Source organism: Schistocerca piceifrons, chromosome 8 (assembly GCF_021461385.2).
Source record: "Schistocerca piceifrons isolate TAMUIC-IGC-003096 chromosome 8, iqSchPice1.1, whole genome shotgun sequence".
Taxonomy (NCBI): domain Eukaryota; kingdom Metazoa; phylum Arthropoda; class Insecta; order Orthoptera; family Acrididae; genus Schistocerca; species Schistocerca piceifrons.
Genome location: NC_060145.1, coordinates 16,536,016 through 16,561,278, shown reverse-complemented (window position 1 = coordinate 16,561,278; position 25,263 = coordinate 16,536,016). Strand labels below are relative to the sequence as shown.

Below are 25,263 nucleotides of genomic sequence, written 5' to 3'. Positions count from 1 at the left end.
TCAGGATATATGGTTATTTTTTCAAGATGACAAGCTCATGGATAGCTGAACATGTGACACATACACTATTGCACCACTGAAATCCTCGCCGGTCGAGGCAGGTTGAACATCGGACGCAGTGGCGTGTGAACGTTTGGTGTGTCACTATTGCAGAGCACGTGACGATGGGTAAAAGACACACATAACGTTCTTCCGAAGTGTTACCAGGTCTCCTAGAGCAAGTGAATGGTGTCCATGAAGTCCCGCTATAATTTCAGAAAACCATAACTCGGAAACTATTTTTGTTGTTGTGGTCTTCAGTCCTGAGACTGGTTTGATGCAGCTCTCCGTGCTACTCTATCCTGTGCAACCTTCTTCATCTCCCAGTACCTACTGCAACCTCATCCTTCTGAATCTGTTTAGTGTATTCATCTCTTGGTCTCCCTCTACGATTTTTACCCTCCACTCTGCCCTCCAATACTAAATTGGTGATCCCTTGATGCCTCAGAACATGTCCTACCAGTCGATCCCTTCTTCTAGTCAAGTTGTGCCACAAATTTCTCTTCTCCCCAATCCTATTCAATACCTCCTCATTAGTTATGTCATCCACCCATCTAATCTTCAGCATTCTTCTGTATCACCACATTTCAAAAGCTTCTATTCTTATCTAGTCTAAGCTGTTTATCGTCCATGTTTCACTCCCATATGTGGCTACATTCCAGATAAATACTTTCATAAAAGACTTCCTAACACTTTAATCTATAGTCATGTTAACAAATTTCTCTTCTTCAGAAACGCTTTCCTTGTCATTGTCAGTCTATATTTCATATCATCTGTATTTCGACCATCATCAGTTATTTTACTACCCAAATGGCAACACTCTTCTACTATTTTAATTGTCTCCTTTCCTAATGTAATTCCCTTAGCATCACCTGATTTAATTCGTCCACATTTCATTATCCTCGTTTTTCTTTTGTTGTTGTTCATCTTATACCCCCCCTTCAAGACACAACTCATTCCGTTCAGCTAATCTTCCAAGTCCTTTCCTGTCTCTGACAAGCTGGCCCGTGTGGCCGAGCGGTTCTAGGCGCTTCAGTCCGGAACCACGCGGCTGCTACGGCCTCAGGTTCGAATCCTGCCTCGGGCATGGATGTGTGTGATGTCCTTAGGTTAGTCTAGGGGGCTGATGACCTCAGATATTTAGTCCCATAGTACTTAGAGCCATCTGAACCACCTGTCTCTCACAGAATTACAATGTCATCGGCAAACCTCAAAGTTTTTATTTTTCTCCCTGAACTTCAATTAGATTTTTCTTTCGTTTCCTTTACTTCTTACTCAGTGCACAGATTGAATGAAATCGGGACAGGCTACAATCCTGTCTCTCTCGCTTCTCAACCACTGCTTCCCTTTCGTACCACTCGGGTTCTTGTTACTGCCGTCTGGCTACTGTAAAAGTTGTAAATAAGCTTTCGCACCTTGTATTTTACCCTTCCTACATTTCAGAGAGAGTATTCCAGACAACAATGTCAAAAACGTTCTCTAAGTCCACAAATACTACAAACGTAGGTTTGCCTGTCCTTAATGAATTTTCTAAGAGAAGTCATAGGGCCAGTATTGCCTCATGTGTTGCTACATTACTCCGCAATACAAAGTGATCTTCCCCGAGGTCTGGTTTTATCAGTTTCTCCATTTTTCTGTAAAGAATTTGTGTTAGTATTTCGCAATCACGACTTATTAGACTGATAGTTCGGTAACATTCCCACATGTCAACAACTGCTTTCTTTGTAACTGGAATTATTACGTTCTTCCTGAAGTCTCTCCCATACCTCTTGCACACCAGATGGAAGAGTTTTGTCATGGCTGGCTCTCCCAAGCCCATCAGAAGCTCTAAGGGAATGTCGTCTACTCTTTGAGCCTCGGAAACTGTTCCAGATGCAGAATCGTTTCTTTTTTTTCTTTTTTTCTTTTTTTTACAACGTTTACATAGCTCTTGAAGTTATTTTCTTTGTCCTTTGTTGCAGATTTACCTTGGAGTGCATCAAATTGCAAATGGCAACACACCAGGAGAAGGCTCAATTAATCATTTAGCATACAGAATCCAAAACTGTGACAACAATTCTGCGGGTTTGTCGCTGCCAGTATCCTGGGGCACTGTCGGAAAAACAGGCGTAATGAGGTGGTTCTGTAAATCGCGCTAAAGAGACGGACAGTGCGCCAGAGCTTCCTCGAAGTGGACATCCCTCTGTGTCTCAACCACGTGTTGACATAGAGTAAACTGTATTTCAGCGAACTCCTCAGAACTCAGTTCGTCGCGCATCACTCGAAATTTCAGGAAGCAAGATCAGTTGCCCAAAAGGTGTTACGTAGGTGGTTATGCAGTTTTGTGTGGTCCAAGCACTGCAGCCAAACGACCGTCCTCTGCGGTATGCATTCGTTGTTCCGTGTTCGCCTCTCATATGTTCTGACAATGACTACGTGAAAAAGTGCCTGGTTTCAGATGAAGCAATGTTCCGCATTTCCGGCGTCGTTAGATCGGCGCAGGATTAGGATATGGAGCTCTGAAAACGCGCATAAGACACATGAACACATCTGTGATGGTCCGAAGGTTAACATATGGGGTGATCTGAGGGTGCTAGGCCCATTTCTCCTCGCAGAGAAACCTATAACGGAAAAACGTTTACCTGGACGTGCTCTAACAGTTCTGCTGCCACAGATCGAAGAACTGTAGCCGTCCATCATCTTCCAGCACGGTTGAGCACACCAACATGGAGTCTGAACGTGCAGGACGTACTGAATCACACGTTTCGTGATAGGTGGGCGTGTCGTGATGATAGCACCGCATGGGCTCCGGAAACTCCTGATGTCACACAATTAGACTTGGTTTTGTGGGGTCGTGGCACCAGTCAGTGACACTTCTATCCTTCGAGCACGAATCAGCGAAGCAATCGGAACAGTCGATGCTACAAAGTTCACATGTGAATGGGCACAGCCCTAATACCTCCTTGATGTCCCACGAGTGACAACTGCGGAACACACTGAAATTCTGGCATAACAGAGAAAAATCTCAGAGAGCTGCTAAACCTTTTACAACAAACCACAATGCCCTGTCTTTAATGGGTCTGTATGTTTCTGACTGAACACGTACCTTCCGCAGAAGAAAGTTTGTTTCCTACGGACACACTGCCCGTAAGACTCTTAACTGAGCACTGTGTTCGAAAGGTGGTACCAGCTGCCTCGTGCTACATTCCTTTACAACGTTTTCTCAAAAATATTGGCGTACGCAATATATTCGCGCTTTTTTTTAACACGCAACTCGCCTCTCACTCCCATAACCCTGCCCCCCCCCCCCCCCCCCCCCACACAATTGTGACTCGCCCACACCCACTAGTCCACTGCTGTAAGTCGCTCATACACATCCACTCCCAGTTGCCCATACTCACTCACTCGTTCAGCCCAACTCATCATCTCTTCATCGCTGTCTCACTGCCTCCTGTCTCACTGCCACACTCTCCTTCGTTCTGTCCTACTACTATTGCCTTCTCTCACTGCCCTGTCTCCTTCTTGCTCTCTACTGCTACTACCTCATTCATTCTTTCCCACTGCTGTTGTCTCTTTTCACAGTCACTGTCCTTCCCCTCCTCGTTGTCTTTGCCATAGACTCTGTCTCTTATTATCACTACCTCTCACCCACTTCCGCTTTCTCCTTTTCTTAACTCCTCTCCCATTGGCATTGTCTCCTTCACTCTTTTCGTATCACTGTTCTGTCACTGTTCAACTACGTTCCACTGCCACTTTCTCCCTCTCTTTCTCTCAAACTGCCAATGCCTCCTCTTCTCTTTCTATAACACAACCACTGTCTACTATCTTCCAGTACTGATTACTTTCCTGTCTCTTTGCCACTGTCACTGCCCTCTTCTTTCTCAGTATAAAAAGTGCGAATATGTTCGCACGCCAAAATTGCTGGAGAAAAGCGCGAATATGTTCGCATGCCAAAGTTTCTGGGGAAAAGCGCGAATATATTCGCATGCCAAAATTTCTGGGGAAATTTTTAGGGGTGCTGAGGAAGATAGAATGAGGCATCTGGAACACCAATTTTCGTTCAGAGTCTTTTAAAGAAACACAAACGTATTCGCTTTATTTTGTGCTCCGATAGGAGCATTTGTTCGCTGGGACGCTTCTTTTCCCTCCTCCAGCATGGCATGTAACTCATATGAAAAGAAATGTATCTGTTAGTAAAATTTGGATAGTTTACGTATTTGAAACTGAAACAATGCAAAACTAATTTTACACCTCAGGCCGGATTTTACTTGCACACAAATTTTGCAAAAGCTTTAGTACTACAACATGGGATTCCCAGAATCCTTCTGACAATAATGGAGAGACTTTACAGTATATGTCTTCTTGCTAAGTTACTTTATAACTACGTTTCCGCCTCACACCCGATTTTACGTGTGCATTTTACGTTGACAAGTGCGGTAACTTAGAACCTTTCTATGTAGGACACGGATAAAGATATCAAGAAAATTTTCAAGGGTGTTCGAGTCAGGATCTTAGAAATATATCGTAAAAATCACACCCACTTTCCGTGAATAGCGATCTTGGTACGTGCGTCTCGGTTTTGGCACGAAAAAATGTTAAAAAGTGATTTATTTGGGGTTTCCTAAGAAACTGCTTATGAAATAATAAATATTTTTGAAAACAGCAATATGGCACTTCTAGATGAACGTCTAGGGAATACACAGTTAAAATTTCAGAAATTTGCTGCGGTTATTTAGTATCTAGAATTAGCCTCATACCGGATTTTATGTGCGTATTTTATGTGTACAAGTAGGACAACTTTGAACCTTTGTATGTCGGAAACGGATGAAGATATTAAGAAACTTTTCAAGGTTGCTCGAGCTCAGATCTTAGGAATATATCGTATAAATTTCACCCAAATGCTGTGCATACCCGTCTTGAAATCCGCGGCTCGGTTTTGGTACGACAAAACGGTAAAAAATCCCTGTTTTTGTTTTCTAAGAAACCGCCCATGAATTAACTGTGCCTCCATAAGCCACTTTAAGGCCCGACGTAGATCACCTCTAATGCAAAAGGAACCTAACGGATTTGCTCCAGTTCCCTAAGCAGGAGGAAGTGCGCGACAGCAAGACACGAACTAGCGCACCAAACTGCGATCCGCGTCGTCTCCAAAATAGATAAATTTTAACTTATAAATATAGTTATGTCTGTGAAACTGGACAGCGAAGAGTAAAACCCCGTTAAGTTCAAGTCTTTTAGAGTTATGGAACCAGGAGCGGAAATTACTGTGGAAACATTATAAAAAGCGGATTTGATACCAATTTCTCTGCGATTAATATGGCTATGAAAAGAGATTGTACGTCGTTTAGTGAGAACTATCTCATAATTCATGTGGATGAAAACAAAATTATGGTACCTGAAACGGTCCCGAAAACCTCTCAAGTGACCAGCTGACCTGAATCACGTCATATACAGGGTGAGTCACCTAACATTACCGCCGGATATATTTCGTAAACCACATCAAATACTGAAGAATCGATTCCACAGACCGAACGTGAGGAGAGGGGCTAGTGTAATTGGTTAATACAAACCATAAAAAAATGCACGGAAGTATGTTTTTTAACACAAACCTGCGTTTTTTTTAAAATGGAACCCCGTTAGTTTTGTTAGCACATCTAAACATATAAACAAATACGTAATCAGTGACGTTTGTTGCATTGTAAAATGTTAATTACGTCCGAGGATATTGTAACCTAAAGTTGACGCTTGAATACCACTCCTCCGCTGTTAGATCGTGTGTATCGGAGAGCACCGAATTATGTAGGGATCCAAAGGGAACGGTGATGGACCTTACATACAGAAGAGACTGGAACAGCCCATCACGTCCACATGCTAACACCTTTTTATTGGTCTTTTCACTGACGCACATGTACATTACCATGAGGGGTGAGGTACACGTACACACGTGGTTTCCGTTTTCAATTACGGAGTGGAATAGAGTGTGTCCCGACATGTCAGGCCAATAGATGTTCAATGTGGTGGCCATCATTTGCTGCACACAATTGCAATCTCTGGCGTAATGAATGTCGTACACACCGCAGTACATCTAGTGTAATGTCGCCGCAGGCTGCCACAATACGTTGTTTCATATCCTCTGGGGTTGTAGGCACATCACGGTACACATTCTCCTTTAACTTACCCCATAGAAAGAAGTCCAGAGGTGTAAGATCAGGAGAACGGGCTGGCCAATTTATGCGTCCTCCACGTCCTATGAAACGCCCGTCGAACATCCTGTCAAGGGTCAGCCTAGTGTTAATTGCGGAATGTGCAGGTGCACCATCATGCTGATACCACATACGTCGACGCGTTTCCAGTGGGACATTTTCGAGCAACGTTGGCAGATCATTCTGTAGAAACGCGATGTATGTTGCAGCTGTTGGGGCCCCTGCAATGAAGTGAGGACCAATGAGGTGGTCGCCAATGATTCCGCACCATACATTTACAGTCCACGGCCGCTGTCGCTCTATCTGTCTGAGCCAGCGAGGATTGTCCAAGGACCAGTAATGCGTGTTGCGTAGATTCACTGCCCCGTGGTTTGTGAAACCCGCTTCACCGGTAAACAGGTACAACTGCAACGCATTCTCTGTTAATGCCCACTAACAGAATTGCACTCGATGATTAAAGTCATCACCATGTAATTGCTGATGTAGCGACACATGAAACGGGTGAAAGCGGTGATGATGCAGTATACGCATGACACTACTTTGACTCAGTCCACCGGCTCTCGCAGTGTCCCGTGTACTCATGTGTGGGTTCATGGCAACAGACGTCTGGTAACACGGTGTACTACAGTTGGTCTGCGTGCGGAGACGAATGCAGAATAACAATAGCAGCAAGCGCTACATGCGGACACTGCGACATCTAGATCAAACCACAACAGTGCACTACAGCCACACTCGTAAACACGGTCGTCATCGTAAACATGTCTCTGCAGATGCTGCTCGCCGACCGTGGCCCGTGTTTGTTACAACACGCAACTGAACGTCGGAGGTTTCAAGCGTCAACTTTAGGTTACAACATCTCCGGATGTAATTAACATTTTACAATGCAACAAACGGCACTGATTACGTATTTGTTTATATGTTCAGATGTGTTAACAAAACTAACGTGGTTCCATTTAAAAGAACGTAGGTTTGTGTTAAAAAACATACTTCCGTGCATTTTTGTATGGTTTGTATTAAACAATTAGACTACACCCTCTCCTCACGTTCGGTCTGTGGAATCGGTTCGTCAGTATTTGATGTGGTCTACGAGATATATCCAGCGGTAACGTTAGGTGGCTCACCCTGTATATCTTGTGGCAGGGTGAGCCAAGACAGGGCGCTCCACACGTTTGTTCCTTTCACCCAGTCAGCGATGCTGTTCTACTCTGTTGTATTCTATCCCGACATACTCAGCGGGAGAACCTCTGATAGCAGTGTTCTGAAATCAGCTGGAAACATCAGCGACAGTGAGGGCTTGAGTCAATACTCGTTGGTTGCTCGGGATAAGCAGCCAATTAGGTTTCGAGTCTCGATTTTGCACAAACGTTCAGTCATCACCGTACTGTATATACTAAGGTCAAAAGTAAAACCATGATCGGGCTGTTCACACGAGGTGAATCGTACTCTACTCTTAAACCAGGTTCACGGCAGGAACACCCGGTGAGGGGGAATTGCCGATGTATATCATATGGTTCAAGAATCATAAAAGAAGGCTGTGTACATGCAAGAATCCTGGAGATACCAGAAGATTTCACATAGATTATATAATGGTAAGACAGAGATTTAGGAACCAGGTTTTAAATTGTAAGACATTTCCAGGGGCAGATGTCGACTCTGACCACAATCTATTGGTTATGAACTGTAGATTAAAACTGAAGAAACTGCAAAAAGGTGGGACTTTAGGGAGATGGGACCTGGATAAACTGACTAAACCAGAGGTTGTACAGAGTTTCACGGAGAGCGTAAGGGAACAATTGACAGGAATAGGGGAAAGAAATACAGTAGAAGAAGAATGGGTAGCTCTGAGGCATGACGTAGTGAAGGCAGCACACGATCAAGTAGGTAAAAAGACGAGGGCTAGTAGAAATCCTTGAGTAACAGCAGAAATATTGAATTTAATTGATGAAAGGAGAAAATATAAAAATGCAGTAAACGAAGCAGGCAAAATGGAATACAAACGTCTCAAAAATGAGATCGGCAGGAAGTGCAAAATGGCCAAGCAGGGATGGCTAGAGGACAAATATAAGGATGTAGAGGCTTATCTCACTAGGGGTAGGATAGATACTGCCTACAGGAAAATTAAAGAGACCTTTGGAAAAAAGAGAACCACTTGTATGAATATCAAGAGCTTTGATGGAAACCCAGTTCTAAGCAAAGAAGGGAAAGCAGAAAGGTGGAAGGAGTATATAGAGGGTCTATACAAGGGTGATGTACTTGAGGACAATATTATGGAAATGGAAGAGGATGTAGATGAAGATGAAATGGGAGATAAGATACTGCGTGAAGAGTTTGACACAGCACTGAAAGACCTGAGGCGAAACAAGGGCCCGGGAGTAGACAACATTCGATTAGAACTACTGACAGCTTTGGGAGAGCCAATCGCGACAAAACTCTACCATCTGGTGAGCAAGATGTATGAGACAGGCGAAATATCCTCAGAGTTCAACAAGAATATAATATTTCCAATCCCAAAGAAAGCAGGTGTTGACAGATGTGAAAATTACCGAACTATCAGTTTAATAAGTCACAGCTGCAAAATACTAACGCGAATTGTTTACAGACGAATGGAAAAACTGGTAGAAGCCGACCTCGGGGAAGACCAGTTTGGATTCCGTAGAAATTTTGGAACACGTGAGGCAATACTGGCCTTACGATTTATCTTAGAAGAAAGATTAAGGAAAGGCAAACCCACGTTTCTAGCATTTGTAGACTTGGAGAAAGCTTTTGACAATGTTAACTGGAATACTCTCTTTCAATTTCTGAACGTGGCAGGGGTAAAATACAGGGAGCGAAAAGCTATTTACAATTTGTACAGAAACCAGATGGCAGTTATAAGAGTCGAGGGGCATGAAAGGGAAGCAGTGGTTGGGAAGGGAGTGAGAAAGGGTTGTAGCCTCTCCCCGATGTTATTCAATCTGTATATTGACCAAGCAGTAAAGGAAACAAAAGAAAAATTCGGAGTAGGTATTAAAATCCATGGAGAAGAAATAAAAACTTTGAGGTTCGCCGATGACATTGTAATTCAGTCAGAGCTGTTCGGGAGTGGAATGGTAGAAAGATAGTATGATTATGGCTCGATGAACCCTCTGCCAAGCACTTAAATGTGAATTGCAGAGTAGTCATGTAGATGTAGATGCAGATTTTCTCCGGACGCTTTGTTTTACACTAAGTTGACAAAAGTCATGAGACAACTCGTAATATCGTGTCTGAGCTCCTTTTTCCCGGCATAGTGACATGGACTAAACAAGCCGTTGGAAGTGCCCAGCAGAAATATTGAGCCACGATGCTTCTATAGCCGTCCATGTGTGTGAAACAGTTTTCGGTTTTGGATTTTGTGTGCAAACTGACCTCTCGGTTATGTTCCACAAATGTTGAATGTGATTCATCTTGGCCGATATGGGTGGCCAAATCATTCGCTCGTATTATCCATAATCTTCTTCAAACCAAACGCGAACACCAGTGGCCTGGTCATGTGGCGCATTGCCATCCGTAAAAATTCGATCGTTGTCTGGGAATATGAATAGCACGAGTGGCTGCAAACGGTCTCCAAGTAGCCGAGCATAACCATTTTCCGCCAGTGATCGGTTCAGTTGGACCAGAGGACCCAGTCCGTTCCATGTCAACACAGCCCACACCATTATGGAGCCACCACCAGCTTGCACACTGCCTTCTTGACGGATCCATCGCTTCGCGGGGTCTACGCCACACTCGAACCCTACCATCAGCTCTCACCAACTGAAATCGGGACTCATTTGACCACGCCACTGTCTTCCAGTCGTCTTAGAGTCCCACCGATCCGGTCACGAGTCCAGGAGAGGCGCTGCAGGCGATGTCGTGCTGTTAGCAAAGGCACTCGCGTCGGTCGTCTGGCTGCCACAGACCATTAACGCCAAATCTCAACTCACTGTCCCTGTAGATACGTTCCCCGTACGTCCCACATTGATTTGTGCTGTTGTTTCACGCAGCAATGGCCTTGCCACAGTGAATACACTGGTTCCCATGAGATCACCGAAGTTAAGTGCTGTTGGGCGTGGCCGGCACTTGAATGGGTGATCATCCAGCCACCATGCGCTGTTGCCATTTTTCGGGGTGCACTCAGCCTCTTGATGCCAACTGAGAAGCTACTCGACCGAATAGTAGTGGCTTCGGTCAAGAATACCATCGTAACGACCGGGAGAGCGGTGTGCTGACCCCATGCCCCTCCTATCTGCATCCTCCTCGGAGGATGACACGGCGGTCGGATGGTCCCGGTAGGCCAATCGTGGCCTGAAGACTGAGTGTTATTTCACGCAGTATTGCTTGTCTGTTAGCACTGACAACTAAACGCAAACTGCGCTGCCATCGGTCGTTAAGTGAATGCCGAAGGACACTGCGTCGACCGTGGTGAGAGGTAATGCCTGAAATGTTGTATTCTCGGCACATTCTTGACGCTGTGGATCTCGCAATAGTAAATTCCCCAACTACCATTTCGCGTTCAAAGTCGATGTGTGGCTATAACCACCTCGAAAACATTTTCGCACAAATCGCTTGAGTTCAAATGACAGCTCCACCAATGCACTGCCCTTTTATAACCTGCGTACGCTATACTACCGCCATCTGTATATGTGTATATTGGTTCAAAAAAATTGTTCAAATGGCTCTGAGCACTATGGGACTTAGCATTTGAGGTCATCAGTCCCATAGAACTTAGAACTACTTAAACCTAACTAACCTAAGGACATCACACACATCCATGCTCGAGGGAGGATTCGAACCTGCGACCGTAGCGGTCACGCGGTTCCAGACTGAAGCGCCTAGAACCGCTCGGCCATACCGGCCGGCTGCATATTGGTATCTCTTGACTTTGTCACAGTATATTTCACGCTTAGAACAAGATTTTAATTCACAAAAGGAGTAAAATTTTTCCCAAAGATTTTAGATTGGTGAAAGATTTTAATTTGCGTGTGGGCTTTAGTCTCCCAATGGATTTTCAGTTTCAAAGAACATTTTTAGTTAACACAAGAACATTCTACTTGCTTGAGATATTTTATATCTGGAATTTTATTAGTCTATAAGAGTTTCAGTCTCGGAGAAAAATAGAGGCTTGACGGAAATTTTTGTCGCAGTGAACACATAGTGTGTAGTGAGGCGATCACTCTGTTGTAGAAATAATTCAAAAGCCAAGATCGCTGTTTACTGGATAACCGGTTTCAACACACTAAAGGTGCCATCATCGAATCTGAATGTAGCCTAGCATTTATAAACCATTTGGATGTATGAAGCAGACCAGCTGATATAAAATCATTGTCACAAAAATAAAAAACAACTGCTATCATGGTCATTCTTTCCCATCAGATATGTAAAACCGAAGTCACAAGATAAAACTATTTGTCCCTATTTTTGATTTGCAACTCCTTGTATTGGCCGTGTTTGCATAACTGGCTGACCTCACATCCAAAAAATTAAAACTATTTGGTACATGACCGATGCTCGACATTTTTTATTTTTGTGACAATGATTTTATATCAGCTGGTCTGCCTCATGTATCGTTATATCCAAATGGATTATAAATGTTAAGCTACATTCAGATCCGATGATGGCATCTTTAGTGTGTTCAAACCGATTATCCAGTAAACAGTATTTAAGCGATCTTGGAAATTTTTGTTTCCAAGAACAATTTCAGTTTCGCAGAATGTATTAACGAAACTTATTGAGAAGACGATTTGTTATGCATGTGCCAACGCCAACGAATGCGTTTCTGGTGAGAGAGTACGGTGGGCTACATGAGGGATATGGAGGCCCACAAGAAAACAAAATACACATAAAAATAACTGAGTGGTGAGCATTTCAAACTGCCGCGCGGAGGGCCCGAATTCGATTCCCGTTGCTGCAAAGGATTTTTCCTTGGTGGAAGGGCGAGCACTCTGCCTTATAGGGCCAAATGAGGAGCTATTTGAAGGAGTAGCAGCGGCTGCAAGGCCAGCAAACGGATCTGCGTGCTGACCACGTGCCGCGAATGACGTCACTGCCGGAATGGGCGGGCGGCGAGCATCACGTGGTTTACAGGGAGTGCGAGACGCCGGAAAGCCTAACGCTCCGAAAACAGAGTCGCCCACTCCCCAAACCGCCACCATTCGCCCTCTGGATATATTTCCCTACCACTCCAAAGTGTGCGTTCCATCTCCAATGACCCTGCCGTCGGCAAACCGTTAAACCATAATCTCGCTTCCTTCCCCTCTAAAGTAGAGTTTTACGGTTGATTCAAGTAGTAGTTGATGCATCAGAAAAATATTCACTGTTAAGGCCGGTATTACGCTAAAGAAATATGATCAAATATTCGCCAACTTTCTTTGACAGAAGCTTTTGACAATGTTGACTGGAATACTCTCTTTCAAATTCTAAAGGTGGCAGGGGTAAAATACAGGGAGCGAAAGGCCATTTACAATTTGTACAGAAAACAGATGGCTGTTATAAGAGTCGAGGGGCATGAAAGGGAAGCAGCGGCTGGGAAGGGAGTGAGGCAGGGTTGTAGCCTGTCCGCGATGTTATTCAATCTCTATATTGAGCAATTCTGTCAGACAGCAAAGGACTTGGAAGAGCAGTTGAACGGAATGAACAGTGTCTTGAAAGGAGGATATAAGATGAAACTCAACAAAAGCAAAACAAGGATAATGGAATGTAGTCAAATTAAATCGGGTGATGCTGAGGGAATTGGATTAGGAAATGAGACACTTAAAGTAGTAAAGGAGTTTTGCTATTTAGGGAGTAAAATAACTGATGGCAGTCCAAGTAGAGAGGATATAAAATGCAGACTGGCAATGGCAAGGAAATCGTTTCTGAAGAAGAGAAATTTGTTAACATCGAGTATAGATTTAAGGGTCGGGAAGTCGTTTCTGAAAGTATTTGTATGGAGTGTAGCCATGTATGGAACTGAAAAATGGACGATAACTAGTTTGGACAAGAAGAGAATAGAAGCTTTCGAAATGTGGTGCTACAGAAGAATGCTGAAAATAAGGTGAGTAGATCACGGAACTAATGAGGAGGTATTGAATAGGATTGGGGAGAAGAGAAGTTTGTGGCACAACTTGACTAGAAGAAGGGATCGGTTCGTAGGACATGTTTTGAGGCATCAAGGGATCACAAATTTAGCAGTGGAGGGCAGCGTGGAGGGTAAAAATCGTAGAGGGAGACCAAGAGATGAATACACTAAGCAGATTCAGAAGGATGTAGGTTGCAGTAGGTACTGGGAGATGAAGAGGCTTGCACAGGATAGAGTAGCATGGAGAGCTGCATCAAACCAGTCTCAGGACTGAAGACAACAACAACAACAACAACATTCTTTGACAGCCGGCCGAAGTGGCCGAGCGGTTCCAGGCGCTACAGTCTGGAGCCGCGCGACCGCTAGGGTCGCAGGTTCGAATCCTGCCTCGGGCATGGATGTGTGTGATGTCCTTAGGTTAGTTAGGTTTAAGTAGTTCTAAGTTCTAGGGGACTGATGACCTCAGCAGTTAAGTCCCATAGTGCTCAGAGCCATTTGAACCTTTTTTTTTTCTTTAACAAAGATCTTTGACGTGGCGCTAAAAAGGGGTATTACACATTTCGTCAAATTTCCAGATGGCGTACAACAATTTGTTATTATGCGCTGCAGTTGCTAGTACAACTGCACTGTGTGTCAATTTGGAAGAAAAACGGCGGAAAAAAAGAAAACATAGTTGGATGAAGCCATAGGTATTACGTCGAGATAATAAAAGCATTCAGCAAAATTTGTTACAAGGGCTGCAAGTGAAGGAAGTCAAGTCTTAATACGTAAGTTACTGACGAATGGATGATAGTGTATTTCAGTATTCGCTCAGTAAAGTGGCTTCTCATGCTACAAAACGGAATACTCTCTTGAGAAATGCTATTTGTGCAGAAGGCAGGCAAACTGTGACGCTGCGATTTGTTGATACAGGAGAGAGCTAACCTAGTTTACAGCATAGCACTCGAATATCACATTGCATATTAACCAAAATAATCCGAGAAACGTGTGAAGCGATCTATAAAGCATTAAAGGGGGAAATTTTGAAGGTAAATAAATGTTTAGTACACTATATGGGCAATAAGAACTATTTTTACTTTTGAATAATGAAATTTATGGAATTAGTGTTCCAACCACTACAAAATTAGTAAAAAATACGAAACAGATGAAGTGCTTTTTAACTTGCGACAGGCACAGTCAAAAAATAGACAAATTAGAACGGAAAGCTAAGAAAGAATTGCTGGCCGCGGTGGCCATGCGGTTCTAGGCGCTCAGTCTGGAACCGCGCGACTGCTACGGTCGCAGGTTCGAATCCTGCCTCGGGCATGGATGTGTGTGATGTCCTTAGGTTACTTAGGTTTAAGTAGTTCTAAGTTCTAGGGGACTGATAACCACAGATGTTAAGTCCCATAGTGCTCAGAGCCATTTGAACCATTAAGAAAGTATTTTTTATTTTAGAGTGTGACCACATTCTCTGTTCCAGCTTGCTGAAAAGCTGCCTGGATGTTTCCAGATGTAGAGGTGGGTGGCTATAGCTGTGATTGTGGACATGAAGTCGCTTGAGGCATATTCCACCTGCCCGTCAACACACACTTAATAGCATGCACTGTGCGCCTTGCTCAACCCCCACTGTAGTCGAAGCAAATTTATTAAAAAAAAAAAAAAAAAGATTCGAAGGAACACAACTCTGAGGTCATGTTTACAAACACATGATACAGACGTCAAATAGTTTGCGAGCTAACATCCTAAAGGTGTTCTGGCTCACATGCGGTTCCCCTTCGTCGAAATGTCTTGGATCAAACTCGTCTAGGGGTTGAACTGCACGTGTAGCATTACACGCTCTAAATCAGACACTTGTGCCGGTTTGGTTAAATTGCCTGGCTGATGGCAAGTTTGCGACATTGTATGAAACTTACAACGTTAATATAACACATAAAAACAGTAATAATAATTTCGGGAGGTAAATTAACGACCCATAAATGATGTAGGCCACACATTTGCGATTTGGTTAGAATAATGTTTATTCAGAAATCAGACTAATAGCGCTAGTGGTCGTATTTAGAATTACTACTACACTTGATCGCATATCCATTTGATACAGTTCGATCATTCACGATCTCATCGCGAATTACAAGCCCAATACTCCACCTCGTTAACTACACGAAAAGTTAGGGTTTACAACAGGCGCGCGGCTGCTCACCGCTCAGAGACTAAGTCCCATGATACCACACAACGCGACATTTACTGAGTCGTTTCACTTCCTAGCTGCCTAATGGCCGACCGTCCGCTTTCGCGTCTCCACCAGCACTGTCCTTCTGCCCGTCCCCGGCAGCGTTTCCCGCACGCCGAACATCGTCGCTCAACTGACTAGTGCAAAAAAATGGCTTTGAGCACTATGGAACTTAACATCTGAGGTCATCAGTCCCCGAGAACTTAGAACTACTTAAACCTAACTAACCTAAGGACATCACATACATCCATGCCCGAGGCAGGATTTGAACCTGCGACCGTAGCAGTCGCACAGTTCCAGACTGAAGCGCCTAGAACCGCTCGGCCTAACGGCCGGCTGATGCGCTTCTACATGAAATGTCGATCTTTAATATCGACCAAAGCGGTCAGTTTTTAGCATTCAGGTCTTTGTTACAAAACTTGTTAATTTCACTTTAACAGTATATCCTAAATTATTATAGACATGATCAATATTCAAGTTTTATTGGGATCACCATGAAAATTTATGGAGGATGGCACATTAAAATTACTGTGGCTTGATTCCCTGCATTACTACAGAATTAAATAGTTTTCATAAACGTTTCTCTTTATGGCCGATCTTAGGTCCGCCATATTTAATACTGCTACGTCTCCCTGTCCACAGACAGCTTCTACGGGGTTTCCCTATGACATAGGTTCTCGTCTGTCTCACTCACACACTAAGCGCTTAGGCCTGATTCAGCACAATAGACGCCTGTGAATTTCCCCATCTCGTGGTGAATATGCGCTCTTTGTGGCATACGGTCCTGGACGACAGTGTTCGTTTCAAAATTCCTGAAGGCTGACTCTTTCGGCCATATACTTAAATGAGAGTGAAATGCTCATTAACTGACAAGCTGTAGCGACGCGAGCGCTGCAAGCGATTACATTTCACATTGCAGTAAACAGAAGACGAACGACTTTTATGATCAAACCTACGGCGAGGCCCTACATTTGATTATATTTATTTGACGACAGGCAAGATGTGACAAAGTGCCCTATTACACCATTTCACATATCAACTTTGACAAAGAAATATGATAGTGTAATACCAGCTTATGGGTATTACACGACCATGCAGGCAGATTTTCAGCAAGCCCCAACAGAGGAAGTGGTCACACTCTAAAATAAAAAAACATTCTTAGCTTTCCGTTCTAAACTCTGGATGCCACGAGTTTCAAAGCGCTTCATCTGGTTCGTACTTTCTATTAATTTTGTAGTTGTACGAACACTAATTCTATTAATTAAATTATTCAAAAATAAAAATAGTTCTTATTGCCCATAAAGTGTACTAAATATTTCTTTACCTTCAGATATTCCCCCTTCAGGACTTTATAAGCCGCTTCACACATTTCTGGAACTGTATTGGTTAATGTGCACTGTGGTATTCGAGTGATGTCTTGTAAAATAGAGTAGCTCTCTGCTGTATCAAGAAATTGCAGTGTCCCTGTTTGCTTGCCTGCTGCACATACAGCGTTTCTCAAGTGAGTAGCGCGGTTTTAGCCGAGCGGTCTCAGGCGCTGCAGTCATGGACTGTGCAGCTGGTACCGGTGGAGGTTCGAGTCCTCCTTCGGCCATGGGAGTGTGTGTTTGTCCTTAGGATAATTTAGGTTAAGTAGTGTGTAAGCTTAGGGACTGATGACCTTAGCAGTTAAGTTCCATAAGATTTCACACACATTTGAACATTTTTTTCAAGTGAATATTCTGTTTTGTAATGTGAGAAGCCACTTTACTGAGCAATTACTGAAACGCACTCTCATCCATTCGTAAGTAATTTATTTAAGACTTGACATCCTCCATTTACAGCACCCACAACAAATTTTGCTGAATGCTTTTTGCTATGTCGACGTAATACCCATAGCTTCACCCGACCATGTTTCCATTTTTCCCGCCGCTTTTCTTCCAAATGCACACACAATGCAATTGTGGTATAAGCAACTGCAGTGCATAACTGGTTGTTGTTCGCCATATTGAATTTTAATGAAAAATATGACGACAGTGTAATACCCCTTTCTCGCGCCACGTCAAAGATCTTTGTCAAAGAAATTTGATGAATATTTGATCATATTTCCTTGTCAAACAAATATGATATGATTTCTTTGTCAAAGAAATAAGATAGTGTAATACCAGCCTAATCACAGGGCAATGTGGTTGCGGCATCGTCCAAAGATTGCAGCGCCACACCCAAGTCGACAGCCAACATCGATACCACACTATATTAGCGATGTTTCACTGCCGTCTAGAACTTCCTCTCTCAGCACCCTCGCGAGGTGGTCAATACAGAACCGAGCATGGAAGTGTTCTGCGCCAGTTCGTGGCCTCAGATGAAGCAGGCAGCACCATCGAGTAGGACGAAAGAGTTATTCGAGTCTCAGGTGGAAACGTACTTTTGTAAATGTTAAATATTGTACCTCAAGAGAACACTTTTTTAATTCTATGCATCAAGTGATGCTTCAATAGTCAATGACAGTAGTAAATCATCAGTCACTCCTGTGGCAAAGCCCTGTATCAAATTAACTAAATCATTTCATGTATTCATATAATAAAGTGAACTAATATTTCGTATGTTGTAGTTCCGATCAACATTCTCCCAGAGCAACCAAAGAAACCGCAGTTACGTCCAGACGATCGTAGTTTCACCTGGTCATAATAGTGGTGTTTGTTGCTGCTGAACTGATGTACCTGCTTGGGTAATGTGGCTGGCAACATTCCCTCCACGTGAAAACTTCGTGGACACCAACTGAAAGGGCAGCGTCATCATCACCAACTAGGTACACTACAGATGCGTCAACACGATGCACATTTTTGCACGCTTAATTTCCTGTAAACGGAAGTCGTGCGGAAGGCGCATTGCTTCCCGTCTTTGGTGCGAATTTTGACGCTTTTTAGCAAGCGACTGGCAGCTGGGACGCATGTTTGTTTGGTTGTATAGGTGTTGAAGTTAAGCTGTGAAGAGATTTGTGTGCAGTAATGTATGTTAACTCCAAAGGAAGCACGCTTAAATTTATACAGTAGATGATTACACACAAAGGTTACTTGAATAAAAATTTGAGATGGGATGCCTTGAGCTTCAAGTATCAGATAAAAAGTCTACTATCATGTTACTTTAAAGAATACACCAAAGAAACTGGTACACCTCCCTAATACCGTGTAGGGCCCCTGCGAGCATGCATTTTTTCCACACCTCATGGCGTGCACTCGATTAATGTCTGAAGTAGTGCTGGAGGGAACTGACACCATGAATCAGGCAGGGCTCTCTGTAAATCCATGTGGGGCGCTGCAGTCATGGACTGTGCGGCTGGTCCCGGCGGAGGTTCGAGTCCCCCCTCGGGCATGGGTGTGTGTGTTTATCCTTAGGATAATTTAGTTTAAGTAGTGTATAAGCTTAGGGACTGATGCCCTTAGCAGTTAAGTCCCATACGATTTCACACACATTTGAACATATTTTTTGGAAATCCATGAGAGTACGAGGCGGTGAAGATCTCTTCTGAACAGCACGTTGCAAGGCACCCCAGATATGCTCAATAACGTTCATGTCTGGAGACGTTGGTGGCCAGTGGAAGTGTTTAAACTCAGAAGAGTGTTCCTGCAGCAATTATGGACGTGTTGGGGTGTCGCTTTGATCTGCTGGAATTGACAAAGTCCGTCGGAATGCGCAATGGACAAGAATGGGTGCAGATGATCAGACAGAATGCTTACGTACGTGTCACCTGTCAGAGTCGTTTCTATACGAATCAGGGGTCCCATATCACTCCAACTGCATTCTCCCCCACCATTACAGAGCCTCCACCAGCGTGAACAGACCCCTGCTGAAATGCAGTGTCCATGGATTAACGAGGTTGTCTCCATACATCTACACGTCTATCCACTCGATACAATTTGAAATGAGACTTTCCGACCAGGCAACACGTTTCCACCCATCAACAGTCCAATGTCGGTCTGACAGGCCCAGGCAAGGCATAAAGCTTTGTGTCGTGCAGTTATCAAGGGTACAGGAGTGGGCCTTCGGCTCCGAAAGCCCTTATTGACGATGTTTCGTTGAATGTTTCGTACGCTGATACTTGTTCATGGCCCAACACTTAAATCTGCAGCAATTTGTGGAAGGGTTGCATTTCTGTCACGTTGAACGATTCTCTTCAGTCGTCATTGGGCCTGTTCTTGAAGGATCTTTTTCCGGCCGCAGCGATATCGGAGATTTGATGTTTTACCAGATTCCTGATATTCACGGTACACTCATGATATGGTCGTACAGGAAAATCCCCACTTCATCGCTACTTAGGGAGTGCTGTGTCCCATCGCTCATGTGCCGATTATAACACCACGATCTAACTCAATTAAATCTTCATAACATGCCATTGTAGCAGCAGTAACCAATCTAACAACTGCGCCAGACACTTCTTTTCTCATATAGGCGTTGTCGACCTACGCGCCGTATTCTGCCTGTTTACATATCTCTGTATTTGAAAGCGCATGCCTACACCAGTTTCTTTGGCGCTTCAGTGTAAGACACAATAAGTTTCGAATAGGAAAACAGAGAAAAAATAAGCAAGAAATTTATCAAAAGAACATACGAAAACTTTGGATAAATATTCGTGCTATGGTGACTTAAAAGCACAACAATTGACGAGCCTAACATTTGAACAAAAGAAATAATGAGGTATGTGCAGCTCTTCCATAAACTACTAGAAACACGAATGAAGGACAGTGTGATGCAAAAAATACGAAATTGAGAAACATAGCCTCCGTTATTGTGTGTTCTGGCGTCTATGAAATTACCAAACTTGTCGAGTGAAGAGTCTGAGGATGTTAATCTACATTTAATATTTCATGACAAAAAGTTTTGTAAACAACATTTTTTACAAAATAAAATACAAATACATTCAAAGTTAGTTATTCTTCACGTAATGACTAAGAACCTTCCTTAAGTATTTCTCACTTACAGGAATATTCACCGAAATTCTTCGTTCTGAAATGCAAAATAAATAGTTCAGAGGGGTATATGAGTCGCCGATTGCCAGCTAACGGAATGTTATTGCCAACCTTATCGCTGCAGTTTCCCAAACAGAAAATCTAAAATCTCGCTGTGACCGACTCCGTTATTAAGATACTTCTTTACCTACAGTCGCCGGCCGGAGGGGCCGTGCGGTTCTAGGCGCTACAGTCTGGAACTGAGCTACCGCTACGGTCGCAGATTCGAATCCTGCCTCGGGCATGGATGTGTGTGATGTCCTTAGGTTAGTTGGGTTTAATTACTTCTAAGTCCTAGGTGACTGATGACCTCGGCAGTTAAGTCACATAGTGCTCAGAGCCATTTTTTTTTTTTTTACCTACAGTCGCTCTTGCGTTTTTCCTGCCGCATTATTATCACAATAAACGCAGCACAAGCTCTCTAGCAGAGACGGACTGCTTGCGCAATGAGGCAACGTATAGACAAGATAATCGCTGTGTGTATCGCGCTCTTCCCGTAAATTTTTGTGCGTGCCCTTTTATTTCCGTGCGTCTGTGATTGTATACGAGGAAAGAGGGAGCGTGTGGACATGTCTTAACCGACTTAAATGGAAAGGGAGACAAGGGAATCAGGAAGTCACACGCCAAGTACAATCTTTACGTTTCTTCATTATCCAGATACTCATGGACGAAGCAGGGACTGAAGTTGAGGATATTAAAGCGAAAGCAGAGACGCTTAAGACCATTTTAAAATGGTCCTTTACAAAATGAAAATCCAACGGTTTTGTTTCAGTTTGATTTGCGCTCCACTTAAAAAATGAGTGATATAGATGTTAGTGCCACTGTTGTTGAGAAACGGCTGAAATCGCTAAAACTTAAAATAGCTCCAGGGCCCTATGGAAGTCCTATCAGATTCTATACGTTGTGGCTAGTTAGCCCTCTAGTACCCATAGTCTACCAAGGATCATTCGAACAAGGAAATCGTGCCAATTAGTTGAAAGAAAGCACAGGTTTTATCCGTTACAGGAACAAGAAGGGTAGCAGGAGTCATTCACAAAACTACCGTACAATATCCTGATGCTCATTTGTTGTAGAATCTTAGAACGTATCCAGACGACAAACGTAATGAGGTATCTAGAGCAGAGGACGCTATGCTTTTGCAGATGATACGGTTATCCATGAAGAACAGAATGCAATTCATTTTATAAGATCCTTTATTATAAATAAATCAGTAAATCCCTGATTTTTTAAAGAATCGACTTACCATCTGTAATTCAGTTTCGAACGTCTGATTACTTTACAAAAGAGTTAATGTGTTAAAAATTTGACGTTAAGCGTGCAACGCAGAAAACGTTTAAAATTGTGCGTAAAGTTTGTTGTAAGTTTAAAAAGCGTTCTCATTTTCAAATACCGGATGTATGTAATCTAGGTATATCTGTGCAGTAAGTTGAACTGCTTCAAGACACAAACATAGTTTCTAACGGTAATGGTTATACTGTGTTGAACCTTTCACATAAGATATAACTCTCCATGAGGTAACGATTTTATTTTTTTTTTAATTCGGTGAATAATTATACGAAATATTGAAGATAAAATCGTTTTTGCTCCTGGAAGCTGTTAGACAACCTGTAACGCCAGGTTACTTGCTTAATATTATATAAAGTGCCAGAACTGTTCATAATCTCAGCATAAAATGGCAAAAATGTAAATCAAAATAGTATATACAAAAATGTGTACGAGTATTATTCTACGGCCTTGAAGATGCCTTGCAAATAATAAAGCCGAAGCGCATATGGCACGAAAAATGTGTTTTATTCGTTTGTGATTAGACTAACCTAAAGAAATAATTATCAACATGATATTATAAACAACTGACGACGACTGGCCAACACAGAGATGGCACCCATATAACTATTTGGAAATAATAACCACAATAACTATGGCAAAGTTAATTTATTATTTTTTAGCAATGACTCAAAAAGTTCAATTTTTAGACATGCAATAGTAGAAGGAGAAAGGATCTGCACTGCCTAGTGAATCTAATTTTGGCAAGAAGAGGAGTTAAGTGTGCAGCTACAAGTCTCTGACAATGTACTTCCACAAGCAATGTTTGGCAAAAATGCGATTCCAAACGTGGACTGATCTTGTATATTCTCAACAACTGTGTCACAGATGTGTTCCCGAACGGGATAAAGCAGGCGGTCAATATCCCTAATATGTTGTACAGTTATCTGAGACATCCACAACAGTTTGAATCTTAATTTCCTTAGAGGACATACTGAAATTCACCACATGAAAAGCAGATAAATGCTCCGTAATTAGCAGGAAACAGTGTGGATTGTTACGCTTCTATTGGTGTTCCTCTCTCCACGAGTAAACACGTCGTCCAATGCCAATAACGAACAGTGCAATAATGGTCTCGCCAGACCAAATTCGGTGTTTTACATCGGACGCACTCTTTGTGTTTTTTGCACATTGCGTCACTGCGTTTACAAAAGGTTTGACATTACCAGCTCTAAGGCGCACATTTTGTTTTTGCATCTCTAAACTGTTACCACTTCGCGCTCATAAGCATTGATTATTTTTGTGACAGTTGTCTTTCTTTTAGAGAGTGGTAATAGTCCTTCAACTTCTTCTAATCTGTGTTGCAACGTTAGATTTTCAAAGCTGTTGGAATTGGTGAAATCATTTTCCCACTAACTCTTGTATATTGTCATGATACCCTTAGTAGATTTTTGTCTGTCGTCAAGTACCTAAAAATAAGTATTCGACGGAAACTGGCGCTGTTTAGAATCCTGTAAAGTCTCATATGACGGAACTACTAAGATTTAGAATATGTTCCCTCGGCTAGTGGGTCACTAGAGACTGTTGGAAAACTCGTAACGTAAGAGGGACGAAGCGGGAAATCGCACGCGTTAGATATAAACAAATCATCCCGGCGTACGTCTTTTGAGGAGACGATCAGGAAACACGCTAATCTGGATTCCCGGATGGTGATGTGAACTCTTATTGTGGGCAAACAGTCAGACGCAATGAGTGGTTGCCACCGTAGCACAATAGTCTTGAGAACACGCAGGTCGCGCAACAAACAAACAGGGCAGCTCTCGTGCATGACGCCACAAACCTTTTCTGGAGAAACACGCTAGGTGCTTCGCTGCTCCTCTCAAAGCATCAACAGGAGCTTCCTGCCCACAACTGAATCAGATGGTGACCTTGTGCCGAATGTCTTCCGCTGTAATGTGACTGGACAGTGGGTGGGGGGAAACAGCTGCGGCTTTCTCGCGCCAGATGGCCTCACAGACGCTGCGAATATCTCAAAGCGAGTCTAGTCTCGCTACGCGCGACATGGTTGCTGGTAGGGACAGAGAGAGGACGCTCAACCACGCAGTCACAGTGGAAGGAGCTTCTCCGTCTGTTTACGCCGGTTGAGAGACAGGAAATATCTGAACAATACTGGGCGAGGCAGCTAGGACCTCAAACAAATCCAGGGCCGTTGCTAGGTGTTTTGCCGCCATGGACGATAACTGAAAATGATATCCTCTTTTTTACTGCCATCAGTATCCTTGATAAGCCCCCCCCCCCCTCCCTGTGCCACCACGACCAACATCCAATTGCACAACAACGAAAATCTCCTATTACACTTACAGATTCAATAATTAAACTAAGGTGACAAAACTTCCTCATTTTCTTGGCACAGTTCTCAATTTTCATGCTTTGTCGCCGATTCCTTCAAAACTTATTTTTGGTCCTCAAATCTTTGAAATTTTCCGACATAATAGGAGAATCTGCTGAATATTTCCGAATAGAACTCAACTGAATATACCAGTGCAACCAAATTTTCAATCGATTACTTATTTTATTTAATTGCAATAAAATGGACACGTAAAGATGTGGTCATGTTTTATTGGTTCAAATGGCTCTGAGCACTATGGAACTTAACTTCAGAGGTCATCAGTCCCCTAGACCTTAGAACTAATTAAACCTAACTAACCTAAGGACAACACACACATCCATGCCCGAGGCAGGATTCGAACCTGCGACCGTAGCGGTCGCGCGGTTCCAGACTGTAGCGCCTAGAACCGCTCGGCCACTCCGGCAAGCTATGTTGTATTGATGGGAGGCATACCGATCATTAAATAACTGTTTCCGCATGCAAAGTTACTGAACTTCGAATATTCCTTCTCCTGTACAACAAATTTTTGGCTTCACATTTTTTGCTTTGCAGAATCAGAATGAAATTTCAGTACAAAATCAAAATGTAGCCCTGTTTTTATGTGTTGCCTCATATTTGTCAAAATTTAACCCGTTCTATATCCAGAGATATATTCTCAAATGGATCTACAGAACTCAAAAAATAAAATAAATAAATAAATGAGTAACATTTAAAATATATCAGAAGTAATACTCCGAATCGCAGTACTTTATTCTTATGTTATACCTATTTCATGACAAGTATGATTGAGATTCATCCTACTTTTACTGGATAGTCGTGATACAGTTCACACATTCGACGAATCAAGTTCATGTATGTTTCCATTTTGTACTCTGTATCCATAGCGGCTGCTTTCGTTTTTAGGAAGGTAGAGGGAACGTATTTACTTTCGTTAAAGTATTCGGTGATTTAAGTTTTCCTGTTTTTCATTTTTCTCTCCTCATTTGCTCAACTTTTTCGTTGTTTGATTTGAAATTAATTTTCTGCCCTTTGTCGACCCTAAAATGTTGCCGCCCTAGGCGGCCACATAGTCTTGCCTAAAGGTAGAAACGGCCCTGAGCATACCGCAATCGACTAAATATATCGACATTCACTTTTCG

The 25,263-nt window shown here is 42.9% G+C and overlaps 1 protein-coding gene across 1 annotated transcript in view; it reads right to left on the bottom strand.

Moving 5' to 3' along the window:
- Nucleotides 1-23,688, bottom strand: part of LOC124711419 (UDP-glycosyltransferase UGT5-like) — a 146,281-nt gene extending 122,593 nt beyond the window's left edge. Inside the window, exon 1 of the mRNA XM_047241481.1 lies at nt 23,576-23,688. The gene's annotated coding sequence lies outside the window, so the exon portion shown is untranslated. The remainder of the gene's footprint in view (nt 1-23,575) is intronic.
- Nucleotides 23,689-25,263: the final 1,575 nt, after the last annotated feature.